The sequence below is a fragment of the Ylistrum balloti genome, unplaced genomic scaffold, assembly GCF_031769215.1.
Source record: "Ylistrum balloti isolate Yb309-2 unplaced genomic scaffold, AGI_CSIRO_Ybal_v1 Utg369962, whole genome shotgun sequence".
NCBI lineage: Eukaryota > Metazoa > Mollusca > Bivalvia > Pectinida > Pectinidae > Ylistrum > Ylistrum balloti.
In genome coordinates this window covers 547,728-564,996 of record NW_026782059.1, presented here as the reverse complement: position 1 = coordinate 564,996, position 17,269 = coordinate 547,728, and the positions used below count along the sequence as shown (strand labels likewise).

The window sequence follows — 17,269 nt, the reverse complement described above, 5'->3', positions numbered from 1 at the left end:
CAACAGATTTGGTTCATACTTGCTCCATCATATTGCAACAGCAATTTCTAAACCTTTTATTCTGGTTCGTACAGGAGTTGTAGCATTCATGACATTTTCTGTTTTCAGCTCACCTGAGCTTCAATGCCATTGCATGTCAACAGTTCACCGTCTGATGTGGACTTGTTACTTAAAATTACTACATGTCCTGATCAATTGAACCAAATTTTGTCTGAAGCATTGCTAAGGAAAGAGGAGCCAAGTTTATATAATTGGTGGGTCTGTGCCTCAGGGGGCCTGAAGTGTGGGGCTTATATTCTTTAAAATCCTTTTGTTTCTGCAGGAAAGATAAGATTTTGTCTAAATTTTGTCTGAAGCCTTCTTAGGTAATGGGGGATCAATTTTTTATGAATTGTTGGTCTATGCTCCCTTGGGCCAGAGGGGCAGGATCCAATAGAGGAAATGGAGAAAATTCTTCAAATCATTCTTTTGTAAGAATGCCTAGATTCTGTCCAATTATTTGGTCTGAAACATCCTTGGATGGAAGGGACTTCAGTTTATGTAAGCAGTAGGTTTGAAGCCAATGAGTGCACAGGTTTTGGGTCCAATGGACAAATAGAAATGTGTATATACATTTAGAATTTCTGATTCTTTAGCAAAGTCTTCGTAATTTTAAGGCTCACCTAAAAAAATTCAGGAAAATATACTGTACAATATTGATGTTACAGAGAACAAATATTATTTAATGAATCTGCCAATCACAGGGGTTGAATTGGGACCTTTGGCTAACTTAAACTTAAACCCTCGGACGATTGACGTAGCCAGAACACTAACGCTCATAGTGAGATTGTGCCCAGCTATAGTCTCGGTGCATGGAGACGGAAAACCTATGACAGTATGACTTGTGTTAGAGAAAAATTTGAGCTAATGGAGTTAGGAGGTGAAAAATGCAGGGTACTACTTAACATGGTTACAAACCAAGGAAGTACGTAGGTGTTGATCTAATACAGACCATTACATTTAAAATGCCTCAGCTTGGGATCAAATCAGGCCGACTATAACCAAATAAGTCACAAAGACATTCTCTCAAGCCAAATCAGTAGAATTAGCAGCTTGTATATGGTATGTATATTACCTCGTAGGATTACATCAAGATTATATATTAAAGCACGATGACTAGAATGGAATGTTCCTTTGGAAATGATGGTAATTTGTATGTGTGTAAGTGAGAGACTAAGGTGTTTGAAGGCAGTATAGAGGTAAAAATAAGGAATATTGGCCAAAATGTGTCAGGTGCTGCAGATGTGAAATAGATCTTGAAGTGTCAGAGGGAAAAGGTCAAGTAACCACTGTTTGTATTATAGGTTAAATTATGGGAAGAACATGTGTATTCCCATAATGATTTTGACACGATGAGTGTACCTGTCCGAGAACAAGACGAACAGTAGATTGTGTTATCTGTCTGATTGTCACCCAAAAAACTAGTCTTATTGTTCTTTCTTATCTCTGTGTACACAGGCTTTATAGTAAGCTTGGTTCCCAAGGACTGGCTATGTCCACTTTAGCTACACTCCTCCCTCCTTCAGCAGAATGTTTGATCCCAAAGTCCTAGGGCATTTTTAGTGATCTTAGGGTAGAGTTAAGTATCTAACTTAATACCCAATAACTTCTACCTGACGTTGTCTCCATCCCTCTTTATCCTTGTTAGAGAATTGTGTTGTCCATGTCAGTTGTCACATTATAGTCTATTGTGTTATCAAAGATTGAGTATAAAATGGTCATGTAAGGATTAACTATATACCTAGATAATACGCTTAATATAACAAGATAGGCCAAGCTTAACATAACAGGATATGCAAGCTTAACATAACAGGATATGCAAGCTTAACATAACAAGATATGCCAGACTTAACATAACAGAATATGCAAGCTTAACATAACAAGATATGCCAGACTTAACATAACAGGATATGCAAGCTTAACATAACAGGATATGCCAGACTTAACATAACAGGATATGCAAGCTTAAATAACAAGATATGCCAGACTTAACATAACAGGATATGGTAGCTTAACATAACAGGATATGCTAGCTTAAATAACAAAATATGCCAGACTTAACATAACAGGATATGCCAGACTTAACATAACAGGATATGCAAGCTTAACATAACAGGAAATGCAAGCTTAACATAACAGGATATGCTAGCTTAACATAACAGGATATGCCAGACTTAACATAACAGGATATGCAAGCTTAACATAACAAGATATGCCAGACTTAACATAACAGGATATGCAAGCTTAACATAACAGGATATGCAAGCTTAACATAACAGGATATGCAAGCTTAACATAACAGGATATGCAAGCTTAACATAACAGGATATGCCAGACTTAACATAAAAGGATATTTAAGCTTAACATAACAAGATATGCCAGACTTAACATAACAGGATATGATAGCTTAACATAACAGGATAGGCCAGGCTTAACATAACAGGATATGCAAGCTTAACATAACAGGATATGCCAGACTTAACATAACAGGATATGCTAGCTTAACATAACAGGATATGCCAGACTTAACATAACAGGATATGATAGCTTAACATAACAGGATATGCAAGCTTAACATAACAAGATATGCCAAACTTAACATAACAGGATAGGCCAGGCTTAACATAACAGGATAGGCCAGACTTAACATAACAGGATATGCCAAACTTAACATAACAGGATAGGCCAGGCTTAACATAACAGGATATGCCAGACTTAACATAAAAGGATATTTAAGCTTAACATAACAAGATATGCCAGACTTAACATAACAGGATATGATAGCTTAACATAACAGGATAGGCCAGGCTTAACATAACAGGATATGGTAGGCTAGACTGAACATAACAGGATATGGTAGGCCAGGCTTAACATAACAGGATATGCAAGCTTAACATAACAGGATATGTAAGCTTAACATAACAGGATATTTAAGCTTAACATAACAGGATATGCCAGACTTAACATAAAAGGATATTTAAGCTTAACATATCAAGATATGCCAGAAGTAGCATAACAGGATATGATAGCTTAACATAACAGGACTTAACATAACAGGATATGCAAGCTTAACATAACAGGATATGTAAGCTTAACATAACAGGATATGCAAGCTTAACATAACAGGATATTTAAGCTTAACATAACAGGATATGCCAGACTTAACATAAAAGGATATGCAAGCTTAACATAACAAGATATGCCAGACTTAACATAACAGGATATGATAGCTTAACATAACAGGATATGCCAGACTTAACATAACAGGATATGCCAGACTTAACATAACAGGATATGCCAGACTTAACATAACAGGATATGCCAGACTTAACATAACAAGATATGCCAGACTTAACATAACAGGATATGCCAGACTTAACATAACAAGATATGCCAGACTTAACATAACAGGATATGCCAGACTTAACATAACAAGATATGCCAGACTTAACATAACAGGATATGCCAGACTTAACATAACAGGATATGCCAGACTTAACATAACAGGATATGCCATGTTACATGTTCTTCAAGTTCAAGTATCGTGATCCGGATTATAAGCTGCTGTTTTTTCCCTTGGTGGTCAGGCATGCAGCTCACATACCAGTACAGTTTATATGTGGATGAAAAAAATAGCAGAATAAAAAAAGAAATACACCACCAAGTTTTTATGAGTACCTGTCCATCACCTGTTTGTGACTGAAACAGATCGTCTAGAACCACCATCTGCAATCATATGCAGAATGATCTGTAGATTAAAATGAAAATAATATTCTCATGGATGAAATTAATAATACCTTTTAATATGAATCACAATAATATTTTCTGAACTTCCGTGGTTGCTTTGGAAGCCATAGCAGAAGTTTACATTAGCCTGTTGTATCCTGAGGTCAATAGGTCATCATGTTAAAGGTCAAATTCTGGAACAACCGCTATGCTTGCATACGATAAGAATGGCTTCATGTAACTTACAAGAAATAATATGGGACTATAAGATATTTGTTAGCATGCAAGGGCCTTTGCTTATATTTAACAGAACAGACACCGATGGAGATATTGTTAAGTAAACCATATGTAACGTCAGGCCATATATCTGTGTACACAATCTTTGGAGAGTTCCAAGCCAAACAAGTTCGATAAATGCTATTTTACATTCTTGAAACACATCAATGAAATAAAGTATTATCTGTGTATAATTCATTTGCAAACATATATTAAATGTTTCACTGACAATATTGATTAATTGCCTTTTGTTGTTTGTTATATCAACAAACTTTGGTCAACGTAACGGTTACCACATCGTAAGAAAAGGTGCGACTTATATTCGGGTGCGACTGATATATGGATCAAATCTAAAAAAAAACATTAAAAATTGGCTCTGTGGTTTATATACTGATGCGGTTTATAACTCGGAAAATATGGTTTAAACTTTATGGTGTAAGTGTTGTTGTTTGAACATATTATGTATCCTTGTCATCAGAATAAAATGTTATTATCATTGTAATTTTGAAGTAGATGCAGGGGATGTGCAGATGTGCAAAAATAGATTATATGGATGATTTTTGCAGACAATATTGCACTAACTTATATAGGTGGGTTTTGCTGTTAAATATAGACAGAGATAACACTATGATATTCTATGATATATCCCTAGATCCCTTCCAGGATTCTATTTAGCAGAGTTTCCCGACACAAGATGAGCACTTTAAAGATTTAAGATTCTTGTGGACTAATTATCTTCATAAACCTAACAACAGTTTACAAGGGCAAAAAAATTATAATTGGGTCTGTCAAGGATTTGTAGGGTTTAAAATAATAGATTAAAGAAAAATAAAATAAAAAAAACTCTGGATTATTTTCTCCTCATTTATATAAAAACAGGCAATTTAATCATTTTTCTTATCTTACCCATTTTGAACCACAGATGTGTGATCTTATATAAATACATTGTTGGTATCTATGGTAATTAATTTGGGGATAATTAGTCAATTAACGAGGAACTCTAACTTCTTAGAAACTAGAAAAATGAAAATCATTACTCACTGTTTCTTCATAAACTGCATAGAGAATACATTTCTTAATAAATCAAAATTTTAATGAATCTTCAGAATCTTCCGACTTATCACATTTTAACCGTTTCGGTGAATACTTCGCCATTTATTTCCTGCTAAGTTCATGATTGCATCTTTTGAGTAATTGTGATGAATCTGATGATCCTTATAGAATTTTGAAGCCATTTCCCAAAGCTTGTCATGGTATTGATCATACTAATGATACATGTATTTCAAGTTTCTCTGAAATTATCACGATTACTATATTATTCTTTTCAGAATTGACTTCAAGTTCTGTATAAATGTAAAAAGATTAGATATTTAATATATTGTATAATTTATAAATTATTCAAATATGCAAGAAAGATTACACCTCTTTCCAGAGGAACTAATTTTATAGGGGTGAAAATTGCATCAACACCTCCAATGAGCCCAGCATCAGTAGCATCAGACTGTAGTGTAAACACACGCGGGGACATACAAGGTTACAGCAGCCATTTCACCTGCAGCCAGTGTTCACTACATGAGGAAGAAACTGGATATAATTAGAGTAAAATCTACACACTGTATCTGTACATACAAACATTTATCTAAAGCTGGCATTTCTCTTCACCATGCTAGCTCTATCTTGAAGGTGAATCACGTTTTGGAGGATTTTTTATCATTGAAGACTTGCGTGGAGGTCAAAGTATAAAGGAAACGGTTTAACAGTTTAGTGTCACACAAATTTGTGAACCTGTTGTAAATTGATGTAGTGTTAACCTGTGGAGGATTTGATTCACCTGATCCGTGTGTATACGTCCAGTTGACTGGACAGTACTGAGTCATATTGACACAAGGTGACACGGCAATATCAATGCCCAGGATTGTTTTGGAATTGGTACATGTTCAGATGCTTTAAAAGGGTAGGTGTATTTAAGTTTTTAATATAGCAGACATGAGGTCAGAACATAATTAAATGTTTTCAGTGTAATCAGCTGTCCTGGAGTTTCATAGGAGTAATGTTAGCCAGTGTTGATGAAATATTCCCTGAGTAGACACCTAGCTTTTAATGAAGTTAAGGATTGTAATAGTAGTATGCTGTAAAATTCAAGTCAAATTAATAACCTGTTTTGTATTACTGTCAATATCAAATATTTAAATCTCCTCTCAGGTGACAAGAAAGCAATAATTGATTATACACACGCACTGTTTAGAAATTATCTAACTAAAAAAAGTGTATTACCTGTGGTAATTTGTAAACAGATTCAATATACAATGTGGATGATCTAGAGATATGTTTACAGAAAGGCTAGCCCAGATTTTAGTCCAGAGGCAGCACAATGGAGGGTATTGATTCCTAATGAGTGCTTGTATGCGACCATATTTAGATTTCTTTGAGACGCTTAGTCTGTTTCATGTGGATGTTCAGTGTCAATATTGTGCAACGAATAATAGAAGACTTTCGGCACCGTGCTTATCGGTAGAAAATTTACAAGTTATGGTTCTTGGTAGGATATGTCACCTATACTGAGTAACGTAAACCATGTTTCTGACATTTTCTTTTACCCAATCTGTCATGCATGATAGGTTGGCTGATATTGTTACATGCATACCCATTCAATGAAGTCGTGTACACTTCCCCCCGGCCAATGTGTATTAGAATAAACCCTAATGTAGGCTGGAATCCCTGTGTAGTACTTGTTAAAATTAGACTACAGGAGCAATGACCCCACTGTACTTGTGGTAAGTAAATTTGTGAAGATTTTACAAACACTGAAGGTTAGGTTTGTTTTGAAGGCCATCCATACATATGTGTAACCTAGAGTAGAAGACCACATGTTAACTGTGTAGTAATTTTAAGTATTGTTAGGTTCAAGGGAGCAAGTGTCAGTGAACGAAGTCATAGATCAGTATAAGTGGATTAAGATATAGCTTAATATATACTGTGCTGGTCATATGTGTGTGTTGGTCAGTATTCAGATATATAGCTAAATATATACTGTGCTGGTCATATGTGTGTGTGGGTCATATGTGTGTGTGGGTCATGTGTATGTGGGTCATATGTGTGTGTGGGTCATATGTGTATGTAGGTCATATGTGGGTGTGGGTCATATGTGTGTGTGGGTCAGTATTCAGATACATAGCTAAATATATACTGTGCTAGGCCTACGTGTGTGGGTCAGTAATTGGGACAAAGCTATAGATTCATTGTGGCCCCAGATTTTGTAGTTTTAGGTAATGTAAAAAAACTATATACAAATACTTTACAAATATAATACATTGATCGACAGGTGTTTTCTGATATTGCTTCACAAGCATCAAAAATAATCAGTGGTTAATATTACTCATATTGGTGTGACAATAATGTGCATCTTCTCCAAATCAGCCTAGTATATATATGGGATGTGAACATTTGGCCAGTTTGTAATTTAAAAAGGATTCTGATTGCAGAAGTGAACAAATGATCTGAATCCAATTCTCAACTTCTATTCTGTACAATTCATTAAAAACCTTTATATTAGGTAAAAGTATTTTGAAAAAATGAAAAAAAAACTTCAGTTATACAATATGTGATTTCACTGAGATGCATAGGTGCATAGTCCCATGTAATTTGACCAAACAGTTAAACTCACACCTGGTCACCTGTATGAATAACAAGTCTCTCTGATAAGTTTGATGAACTGATGTTTGGTTGATAGGTATGGCTGAATGATCTTTTAAAACAATACGTCATTAATATTTGCATTTGAGTGACTTGAAATAACACATCTCCTAACACATGCAAATTAGATGTGTTTTCTTAGCTCAACATATAAATAGAATACATATGATGACTGTAGTAGAACTAAAATGAATATTGAAATATTCAGGAACAAATATTTTTTCCTAAACATTTGAAGAGTGAAATGGTATTTGAATATTTGTCTAGTTTTTCTATATCCCAAACTGAATACCTGAGATCCGGAAAATGTTTAATTACTTAATGAATGTAGGAAATCCTTATCCCATGAAACTTGTCAGACTGACTAGATAACATGTATTTAGCCTTAAATCCCATCATGCTTTGCACATAGCACAGGTAATAATAAAAACAGCATGGCTGAAAAAAAACACAAGCAGAAAAGAACAACAACAGAATTTACCACAAAAAATGAAAAAACTAGATCAATTTTACATGATGTATTAATCACCAATACTATATATCTACTCTGCAGGTTTATACGTCCCATTGTCATGATTGTTAACGGATACTTGCTCTCAAAAAATGAATCAAACTTACCCTGTCATGATACACATCCTGTCGGTTCTAAATAATTCTATATATCTATAATATAATTATACATCGCAACTGTGTTTTGTATATCTTTGTTCTCTGTGACCTTGGTCATTGGCCGTGATCACTTTGAAGTAGATGACGACTTTTGTCAACATTGTATATAGAGATATCTGTTGAGGTTAATTCTATATGTTTATCACAGAGCTGTAACTAATTATTTGATTAGGTGACAAAGTCTCTGTGTTCACCAGTGTCACTTCTTCAGATGGCCACTTTTGACCTTTGACCTATTAGTTCCAGAAACAGCTGTTGATATTTCCTTGGTAACCACTTTGAAAATATATATGATATATCAATCTAGAATTGATTTTGATCTTTTTGTATATATGTCTCTGTGTAAATTCTACCCACCTCTAGATACCTGTCTTTGTATATCTGTCTCTGTAAATTCTACCCACCTCTAGATACCTGTCTTTGTATATCTGTCTCTGTAAATTCTACCCACCTCTAGATACCTGTCTTCGTATATCTGTCTCTGTAAATTCTACCCACATCTAGATACCTGTCTTTGTGTATCTGTCTCTGTAAATTCTACCCACCTCTAGATATTTGTCTTCATATATCTGTCTCTGTAAATTCTACCCACCTCTAGATACCTGTCTTTGTATATCTGTCTCTGTAAATTCTACCCACATATAGATACCTGTCTTTGTGTATCTGTCTCTGTAAATTCTACCCACCTCTAGATATCTGTCTTCATATATCTGTCTCTGTAAATTCTACCCACCTCTAGATACCTGTGTTTGTATATCTAACTGTCTCTGTAAATTCTACCCACCTCTAGATACCTGTCTTTGTATATCTAACTGTCTCTGTAAATTCTACCCACATCTAGATACCTGTCTTCATATATCTGTCTCTGTAAATTCTACCCACCTCTGGATACCTGTCTTTGTATGTCTAAATGTCTCTCTAAATTCTACCCACCTCTAGATACCTGTCTTTGTATATCTGTCTCTGTAAATTCTACCCACCTCTAGATATCTGTCTTTGTATATCTGTCTCTGTAAATTCTACCCACCTCTAGATACCTGTCTTTGTATATCTGTCTCTGTAAATTCTACCCACCTCTAGATACCTGTCTTCATATATCTAAATGCCTTTATGTCAATTTTATCTGTCTCCTGTCTCAAGATACCTATGTTTCGGTATATTTAAATGTCTATAAGTAGATTCTATCTGTCTCTAGGTACCTTTACCTTGGTATATTTAAATGTCTTTACGTTTAGGTACATATCTCTAACTAAAATTTTCTGTTTTTGGCCAATACTCTATTTTTATATTCTAACTTGTTTATGTTTTCTCTAAGTAAATCCAGCACATGGGTGACACATCACTTTAAATGTTTGATAAATAGAGCATATAAAGGATATCTTGGTGGTGGAGTGTGACATCCAATTTCATCCACTTAATTTGAATCAGATTACAAAGATACATTATAGAGATGAGAAACACAGTATTTGGAGTATGTATAGTAATTATCTCCTATCACATAAATCACTTAAAGGCAAATCATTCCAGCAGAAGTTTTCCTTCGAATATTTTAATTCTCTTGTCATGAAATGACTAGAGGCAAATTTGTAATACATGTGTATAGTTTGTTTTGTCCTTCAATCTGTGCAGTTTCCACTTATCCATCAGAATTAAGAGGTTTTGTGATGTTTCGTTTTGGCATTCAGGTTTTCTTTTGGTTCAAACTCTAACGCTGTAATGTTGCTTTCAAAATTTTGATGCATACTGACTAAAACACTATTTTGAGGTCTTATTTTGGAATATTTCTAATGCTAACTATGATACAAATAAATGACCTTCCATATTTCAAAGTCAGCCTTTGTTCATAAATGACCTTTCACAGGTCAAGGTCATACTTTGTTGATGATAATTGACTTTTCAATAGGTCAGATTCAAGAGTTGTGTATTGACGAATGCTGACTGAGATACAGATAAAAAGCAAGGCCTTCAATGTCACACAGCTTTGAGGTTTGGATGGCCTCCTGACATTTGACTGACAGACGACTGATGTGAAGTTTCTGCATTCCTAACTTCCTGATTGTTTTTGCTGCACTTTATTTCTGTTCGATTCCTTTTCAGGTGTTTACAACATTAAAGTTTCGCTATAGGTTTAGAGATTACTAATTTGCTAAATTTAAAGGTTAGATTAGTGGTAAAACACTTAAGTAGATTTTGTGACACCAACACATGTGAAACAGGTTTTAAGCTAGACTTATTTACATCAAAGAGAAACTGTAAAAAAGTGTTAAAAGAAGTTATGTTCGAACTGTTGTTTGAGATGTACAATACCTGTGTGTTTATGTACCAATGAAGTGTACATTGTATATACCAGATATGTATGACTGTGGGTCAATATCTATGTACCCAATGAACAGTACACAATTACTCAGACAGGTGTGTGTGTGCTTTGTAGTACAGGACCTGTTGGAGTTGACTGTCCCAGATCAGGCACAGATTCCTGTGATGTCAATGTCTTGGTCCTAACACTGGGGACAGTGGAGGCTTGATGAGATTAGCTGTGATGTTAGTTTGAAACTGATATTCATCTTGTTCAGAATTCCTGTGATGATACTGATGTTACACAATTTACCTGATAATTACAGATTACAAAGTGCAGTCCTAGGGAATTCCAGATTGCTTTTTCCATTTTTATTTATGTACCTAAGTGACCCTTCTTCACACAAACAGATGCCTCACCCACCCTGCCCTATTTTAAGTGCAGGTTGCCACACTCACCTTCCCATCCCCATCCATGAAACAAAGGTCTCTACCCTTAAAGAATATGAAATGATGACTACATCCACCTTATCACAGGCCTCCCTGTTAGCCCACCCATGAAATGGATGTCCCCTTCCCTAAGGAATAGATAATGACCACATCCACCCTCTTTCCCTCAAAAAATGTTCCCAGATTTCCCCATCCCTAAGGAATGATCAACAATGACCACACACCACCCTCTTCCTCTCAGAGATTGTCGCCCTATTTCCCCATCCCTAAGGAATGATCAACAATGACCACACACCACCCTCTTCCTCTCAGAGATTGTCGCCCTATTTCCCCATCCCTAAGGAATGATCAACAATGACCACACACCACCCTCTTCCTCTCAGAGATTGTCGCCCTATTTCCCCATCCATGAAACAAAGGTTATCGCCCTAGCTTAAGGAATGATCAACAATGACCACACACCACCCTATTCCTCTCAGAGATTGTCCCCCTATTTCCCTATCCTGAACCAAGGTTATGGCCTCAGCCTTATAAATGGTAAGTAATTATCATATCCACCCTCTTTCCCTCAGAGATTGTCCCCCTATTTCCCCATCCATTAACAAAGGTTATCGCCCCAGCTCTAGCAATAATAAACACTGACCACACACAAACCCCCACCCCTCTTCCCCCCCCCCCACCACCCCCCATGATGTAGACCTCCTGTATACAAAACAGATTGTTATTATTGTGTAGAATGTTATGACACATGATACCCTAAGGAGAACCTTAAAGTCGGTACACACTGATTGGTTTTGGGTTGGTCTTGGTAGAACTGATTCATTGTTAGCTTAAAGGGCACACAGTTTACACATGCTAAAACCATCAAGTGTTAAAAATCTGATATTTTGCTTGTATCAATTACACTTATCAACAGGACGTTGTTACGGATCCGTTGTAAAAGAAGCATGGGAATGATAGCTAAAATTTTAACCAAAAGTTTATCAACAAGTTCACTCAAAGAGGTATATATGCTGCAGTACCTTGCCAACACAAGGTAAGACAAGGCTAGGAGTCAATGTTCTCATTAAATAGTAGACTTGCTCAAGTCCTGCTTGAAATGAGGATCATGTTCAATTTGTGAAAAGTATTCACCCAAACTATTGTAAAAAGTTGATTGAATCACTGAGTTGAATGAAGGTAACTCTAACCGACTACCCAGTATATATATATTCAGTCAATTCAGTAAGAGGAAATTAGGATGCTCAGGTTGGTGGCCTCCAGATTAAACATGAATGATGTCTACTTTTCAATCCAGACTATAGTGACATAATGTCGCCACTCATGAGTGCTTATATAACAATATTCTATCACATATAGGATTAATGAGCAATTTCAAAATAACAGTGCACTTGTGTTAGTGTTTGTTGTATACATAATTCCTCAGGGTATACACAGAATCAGGAACATGTAAGATAATGAACATGTATAGGTGAAGTAAAGATTAAAGACAGATTCTGCAGAAGGTTGTCGCCCATTACAGGGAAATTTGTTCCCGTCAAGTTGATGTGTCTGTAGCCACTTTAAGGTGAACCAGTGCATTAACATGGTGCTGATGTTGGTAAACTGGAACTAGCTTTGTCACAACACTTTGGTTCCAATTGAAGCCAAATTCTAGACTTTTACAGACATAGAAACATTTCTGAATAGGATTGGAATTTTGTAGGGAACTTTATTTAACCTACAATAACTTAGAAGCCATTTTGGAACATTTACTTCAGGTTGGTAATGTCAATAGAATAGAAGTTCTTATAACACAATCAGTAGAAGATTTGGACGTGATATTTCATGACTGCACTGTCTCCTTCATCAGACGAGTGTCCAGTGTACAGTGCACTAGCACATTGATGTACATAGTGTCTGATGAAGGTGACTGCGTAGTCATCTAAACATCACACTCTAATCTTCTACTGGTTGTGTTATAAGAACTTCTATTCTAACTTATAGGGCCAATATATCAGTTGGTGTGTGTATCTGATGTTGACCTAGTGTGTCTGAGTGGAATATTTTGCCTTTTCTTGTTTCCGGTACCATGATTTCTATATCGTAATTATCCATCAGTAGGCCAAAAGATTTAATCTATTATCTCAAACTCATAGTCAGAGGTCAGGCTTAATTATTAGGGAACTTTTAAAGGTAGTTTGTACTTCTACAATCAGCAGTAATTAAGGGTGACCATACTACCAGCTAAGGGCTTAATGCTAGTAACAGAGGGACTGGATTATTAGCTTGTTATTTAAGGAATCTAGTCTTATGTAGACATTGATACACTTGCTTTTATCATGGATGATGCTAAGTCACACAGTGGTATACATGTCAAATGTTGACCTTGTGTCAAAGTGGAGCGTTTTTCTGCTTTTGTTATATTTCCGGTATAATGTTTGTATACTGCAGGAACGCTAACAGACGCTCATATTACATTTGTACTACTAAGTATATATAGAAAATTGTGTTTACATATTAGATTCTTTGGTAAAAGCAGGACACAGGACAATTTTACAAGAAAAAATTGAAGGTACCTGATAGCGTTGTGTACAGACCAGGATATAATCCTGCGGTAGAAAGCCTTAGGACAAGAAGGTAAATATGACATGATCATCACTACCAGGTACGCGTTAATCATGACCTACTTAGGTAATTAAATGTGAAGACAACGTTCTCTGTATATATTGGTCAGTTATCAGTTTCCAGAGTCAATGTTTCAAGCTTTCTTAGTTCAAAACCAAGTCATTTTAGATATTGTGCTGACTAAAAAATTTCTCCGTTGAATATGTCCCTGAACTTTGTAATCAATATTATATAATTCATGGGTTTTTTTATTATGAGACTTGTCTTCCAAGTTTGGTATATTTATAGATTTATTTGTTAAAACTTGAGTGCTTTATAAATAAATTTATTACCAGCAGTGTATATTTACCTATCACCAAGACTCCCCATTTGAATGTGAACTGTTTAAGGGTTTCTTGCTCAATGATGTAAGCTTTTGGTAGATGCTCCTGTCAGGTTAATATCCCCTGACACTGCCATTTGAGCTTACAGGTGTAGTTGATATGAATTGATATTTGAGTTTAGCTGACCTCCAGCTCCTTATTATAACCAAGAAGTATGACCTCTGACCTAACCAAAAGTGACATACCCTGATACACATGTAACAGTTTTTATGCTCCCTGAGAGCATATAGTCGCCACTTTGTCCATCCATCTGTCATAATTTTTTCCAGAGCATAACACAAAAAACCATTAGAAGCATCAGCATAAAAGGTCATAGGTAGATAGATCACAGCAAGGAGAAGTACAGTGTACAAGAATCATCACTCTCTTTTGCATAATTTAGGAGTTATTGCCTTTTGTTAATTTTTTCATATTCGTATTTTGTTCGGAGCCTTACACTAAATCTATATTAGGCATGAAACTTCCTAGATAGATCTCAGCAAGAAGGAGGGAAGTGCAATAGAGTCATAACTCTCTTATTGCCCTTTGGTATTTTCCATACTTATATTTTGTCCCGTTTGGGGAGCATAACCTGTCTCTTGACTGCACATGTTTTTTTTTTTTTAAATGTATACGTTATTTAGTGTATATATCTGATTTGTATGGGAGTTATATCCCCTGATTTACCCGAAATCATCAGTAACTGATATTTCATTGTGATTATCTAGAACAAAAATGAGAAGAAATTTGATTACATATTTATGCTTTTTATAATATGGTAGTTCATCCTTAAATTTGCATCATCATTCAAGGAAATCAAAGACATTTTCACTTGTTTTTCTCTTCTTTCTATCTATGGTTGCTGAGTTTTTTTCAGCTTTATTTATGTTGCATACTAAAGTTACATTACAGGAAGAGTTTCACGTGTATTATGTAATAAGTAGGAGCCTTGAACAGTACTAAACAATGTTAACATTCAGCAGTACAGGGAATCCTAGCTACCTGGCATGGATACCTGGCATATCTCACAGTTGAGAAGTATTTCACCTCTCTGTACCTGCCAGTCAGCTTTCCTGGCCTAGACTTAAAGTCTGGAACAGCATGCTAACCTTGAACACTTGATTGACATTCCTCAAGGTCATTGAACATCCATGTGTTAACCAAAAAGAATGCTAACTCTTTATGATCTGTTTGAACCAATATGAAATATCAACAAATGCCATTCTTCAGTATATGTAAGACAAACAAAAGTAATTTTCCATGATAAACCATGGTCATTGATGATGTGTTTATAATCAAAGTCATTGAATTTATGTCTGATAAATTAAAAGTCATTGATGTTCTGTTTGATAAATCAAGGTCATTGATGTTTTTCATAACAGAGGCCAGTTGCTATGTTTAACCAAGGTCATTAATGTTGTTTATGAGATGCCATGTTCATGGATGATGTGCATGATATTCCACGGTTGTTTATAGATTTTGCTGATCAGCTGAGATTTTCAATCGTTGATTTGGTGCATCGCCCCTTGATATTTTGGTCGAGCGTTTGGTGAAACATTGGTGCCATTTTGTCACTTTCTTTATGCTCTTTAGCTGAATAACTGAGAATTAAGAACAAAAATCCTTGGCCAAGGTTTGGAGGCCTTGCTTTATTTCTCTGTACCTGGTGTATCTGTAAAATACTATCCTGGGATCAAGGATACTTATAAATATTACATGGACTGATTATGCTGGAAATACTCTCTCTTCTCACACCTGACACACTGGAGAGTATCAATCTGCAACACGGCCATAAACACCCCATACAGAAGCGAGATGGTGCAGTTTCTTTGTATAATCAACATTTCCTTCTCCTTTGGAAGTGAGTGATTTTAAGATTATTCTTAAGATAAGACAAACTTTTAAAAGATTTTATAAGAAAATATTGATAACAGAGTAAAGTTCTAAATATAGATATTTTCTAGGCCATTAAAACATCAGTTAACTCTTTTATCATATTGTCCGGCATGTTTAGTAGAAAATGTCATCATGTATGTTATACTGATTTAATCTATGATCTGCATAAATTATTTATCATGCCCCATATAGAATTTTAACAAGGACTTAAAATGAAGACATGATTGGGGTCATGTAGACTAACACTCTGACCATCTATAAAACTTTAATATTGAAGTCCCCTTTAAGACCAAAATTTTTAAAGGATTCATTATTTTTAAAGTTTATGAAGTCACAGTGAAACTGACTGAGACTTTATCTACTAGTATTACATACAACTATTGGGTTTTATTTTAAGGGTTTACACATAGGTCTCGTTACTTTTAAAATATTTTTTATATGCCATGGTGTGAATTGATTTTGTTCGCAAAACATACCCGTATTTTTCCCTAATGTTTTCAATTTGATTGAAAGAAATCAAAAAGATGAAATTTGAAATTTGATTTAATAACATATCTTTGAATAAAGGCTTTTGGGAATTCTTCAGGATTGGAGAAATCTACCACCAGAAAATAATTTTTAAAAATTACAGAAATTTTGAAGCTTGGAAAAATTTGCTTGAATCTATCTAAGCTTCATGACTTAGGTACTGGTGACTTTATAACTATAAACATCATATATATATATAGTATGTTCAGGTGTATAGGTATGTGTTAGCATTAGGTCTCATTTAATTTACTTACATTAATATACAATGACCTAAGTTTGTATATATGTACAGGTACAAGTTCGTACCAGGTATTACAGCCAATCGTATTTAACAGATCAGAATTTTTATGTCTATAAATTCTTGAAACTTCAACAAACCAGAACTTGAAATCTGTCCTGCATGTGGTGTAGATGTTCTATATATTACCCGATAAGATTGTATTAATTTCTCAGCCTCGGAGTAAAACGTGCAAAGATTCTGTGTTGATGTAACTGATATTAAGGTACATGGGAAATTATTGGTAGGGAAAGTGCTGATTTGAATCTGTAAACTGAATTTTGAATATATTTTTGTTGGTGGTACAAGAAGATAGGGTAATAAAATGTTTTAAGCATGTACCTCAATGGACAGAAGAAACTGGAAAATAGACTGAAGTAGTATTTGATGGGTAAATCCATGAATGTGAAAATCTTTGTACCTTTTATAAAATATATATATGGACATTCTA

The 17,269-nt window shown here is 35.1% G+C and overlaps 1 protein-coding gene and 1 long non-coding RNA gene across 4 annotated transcripts in view; one reads left to right on the top strand and one right to left on the bottom strand.

The window, feature by feature from the left end:
* The window catches only part of LOC132547574 (uncharacterized), a 39,854-nt gene that overhangs the window by 14,885 nt on the left and 7,700 nt on the right, over window positions 1-17,269 (bottom strand). The window lies entirely within an intron of this gene.
* LOC132547573 (sodium bicarbonate cotransporter 3-like) overlaps window positions 5,598-17,269 on the top strand; it is a 68,374-nt gene continuing 56,702 nt past the window's right edge. For all 3 annotated transcript variants that reach the window (XM_060211350.1, XM_060211351.1, XM_060211347.1), the window contains exon 1: window positions 5,598-5,995. The gene's annotated coding sequence lies outside the window, so the exon portion shown is untranslated. The remainder of the gene's footprint in view (window positions 5,996-17,269) is intronic.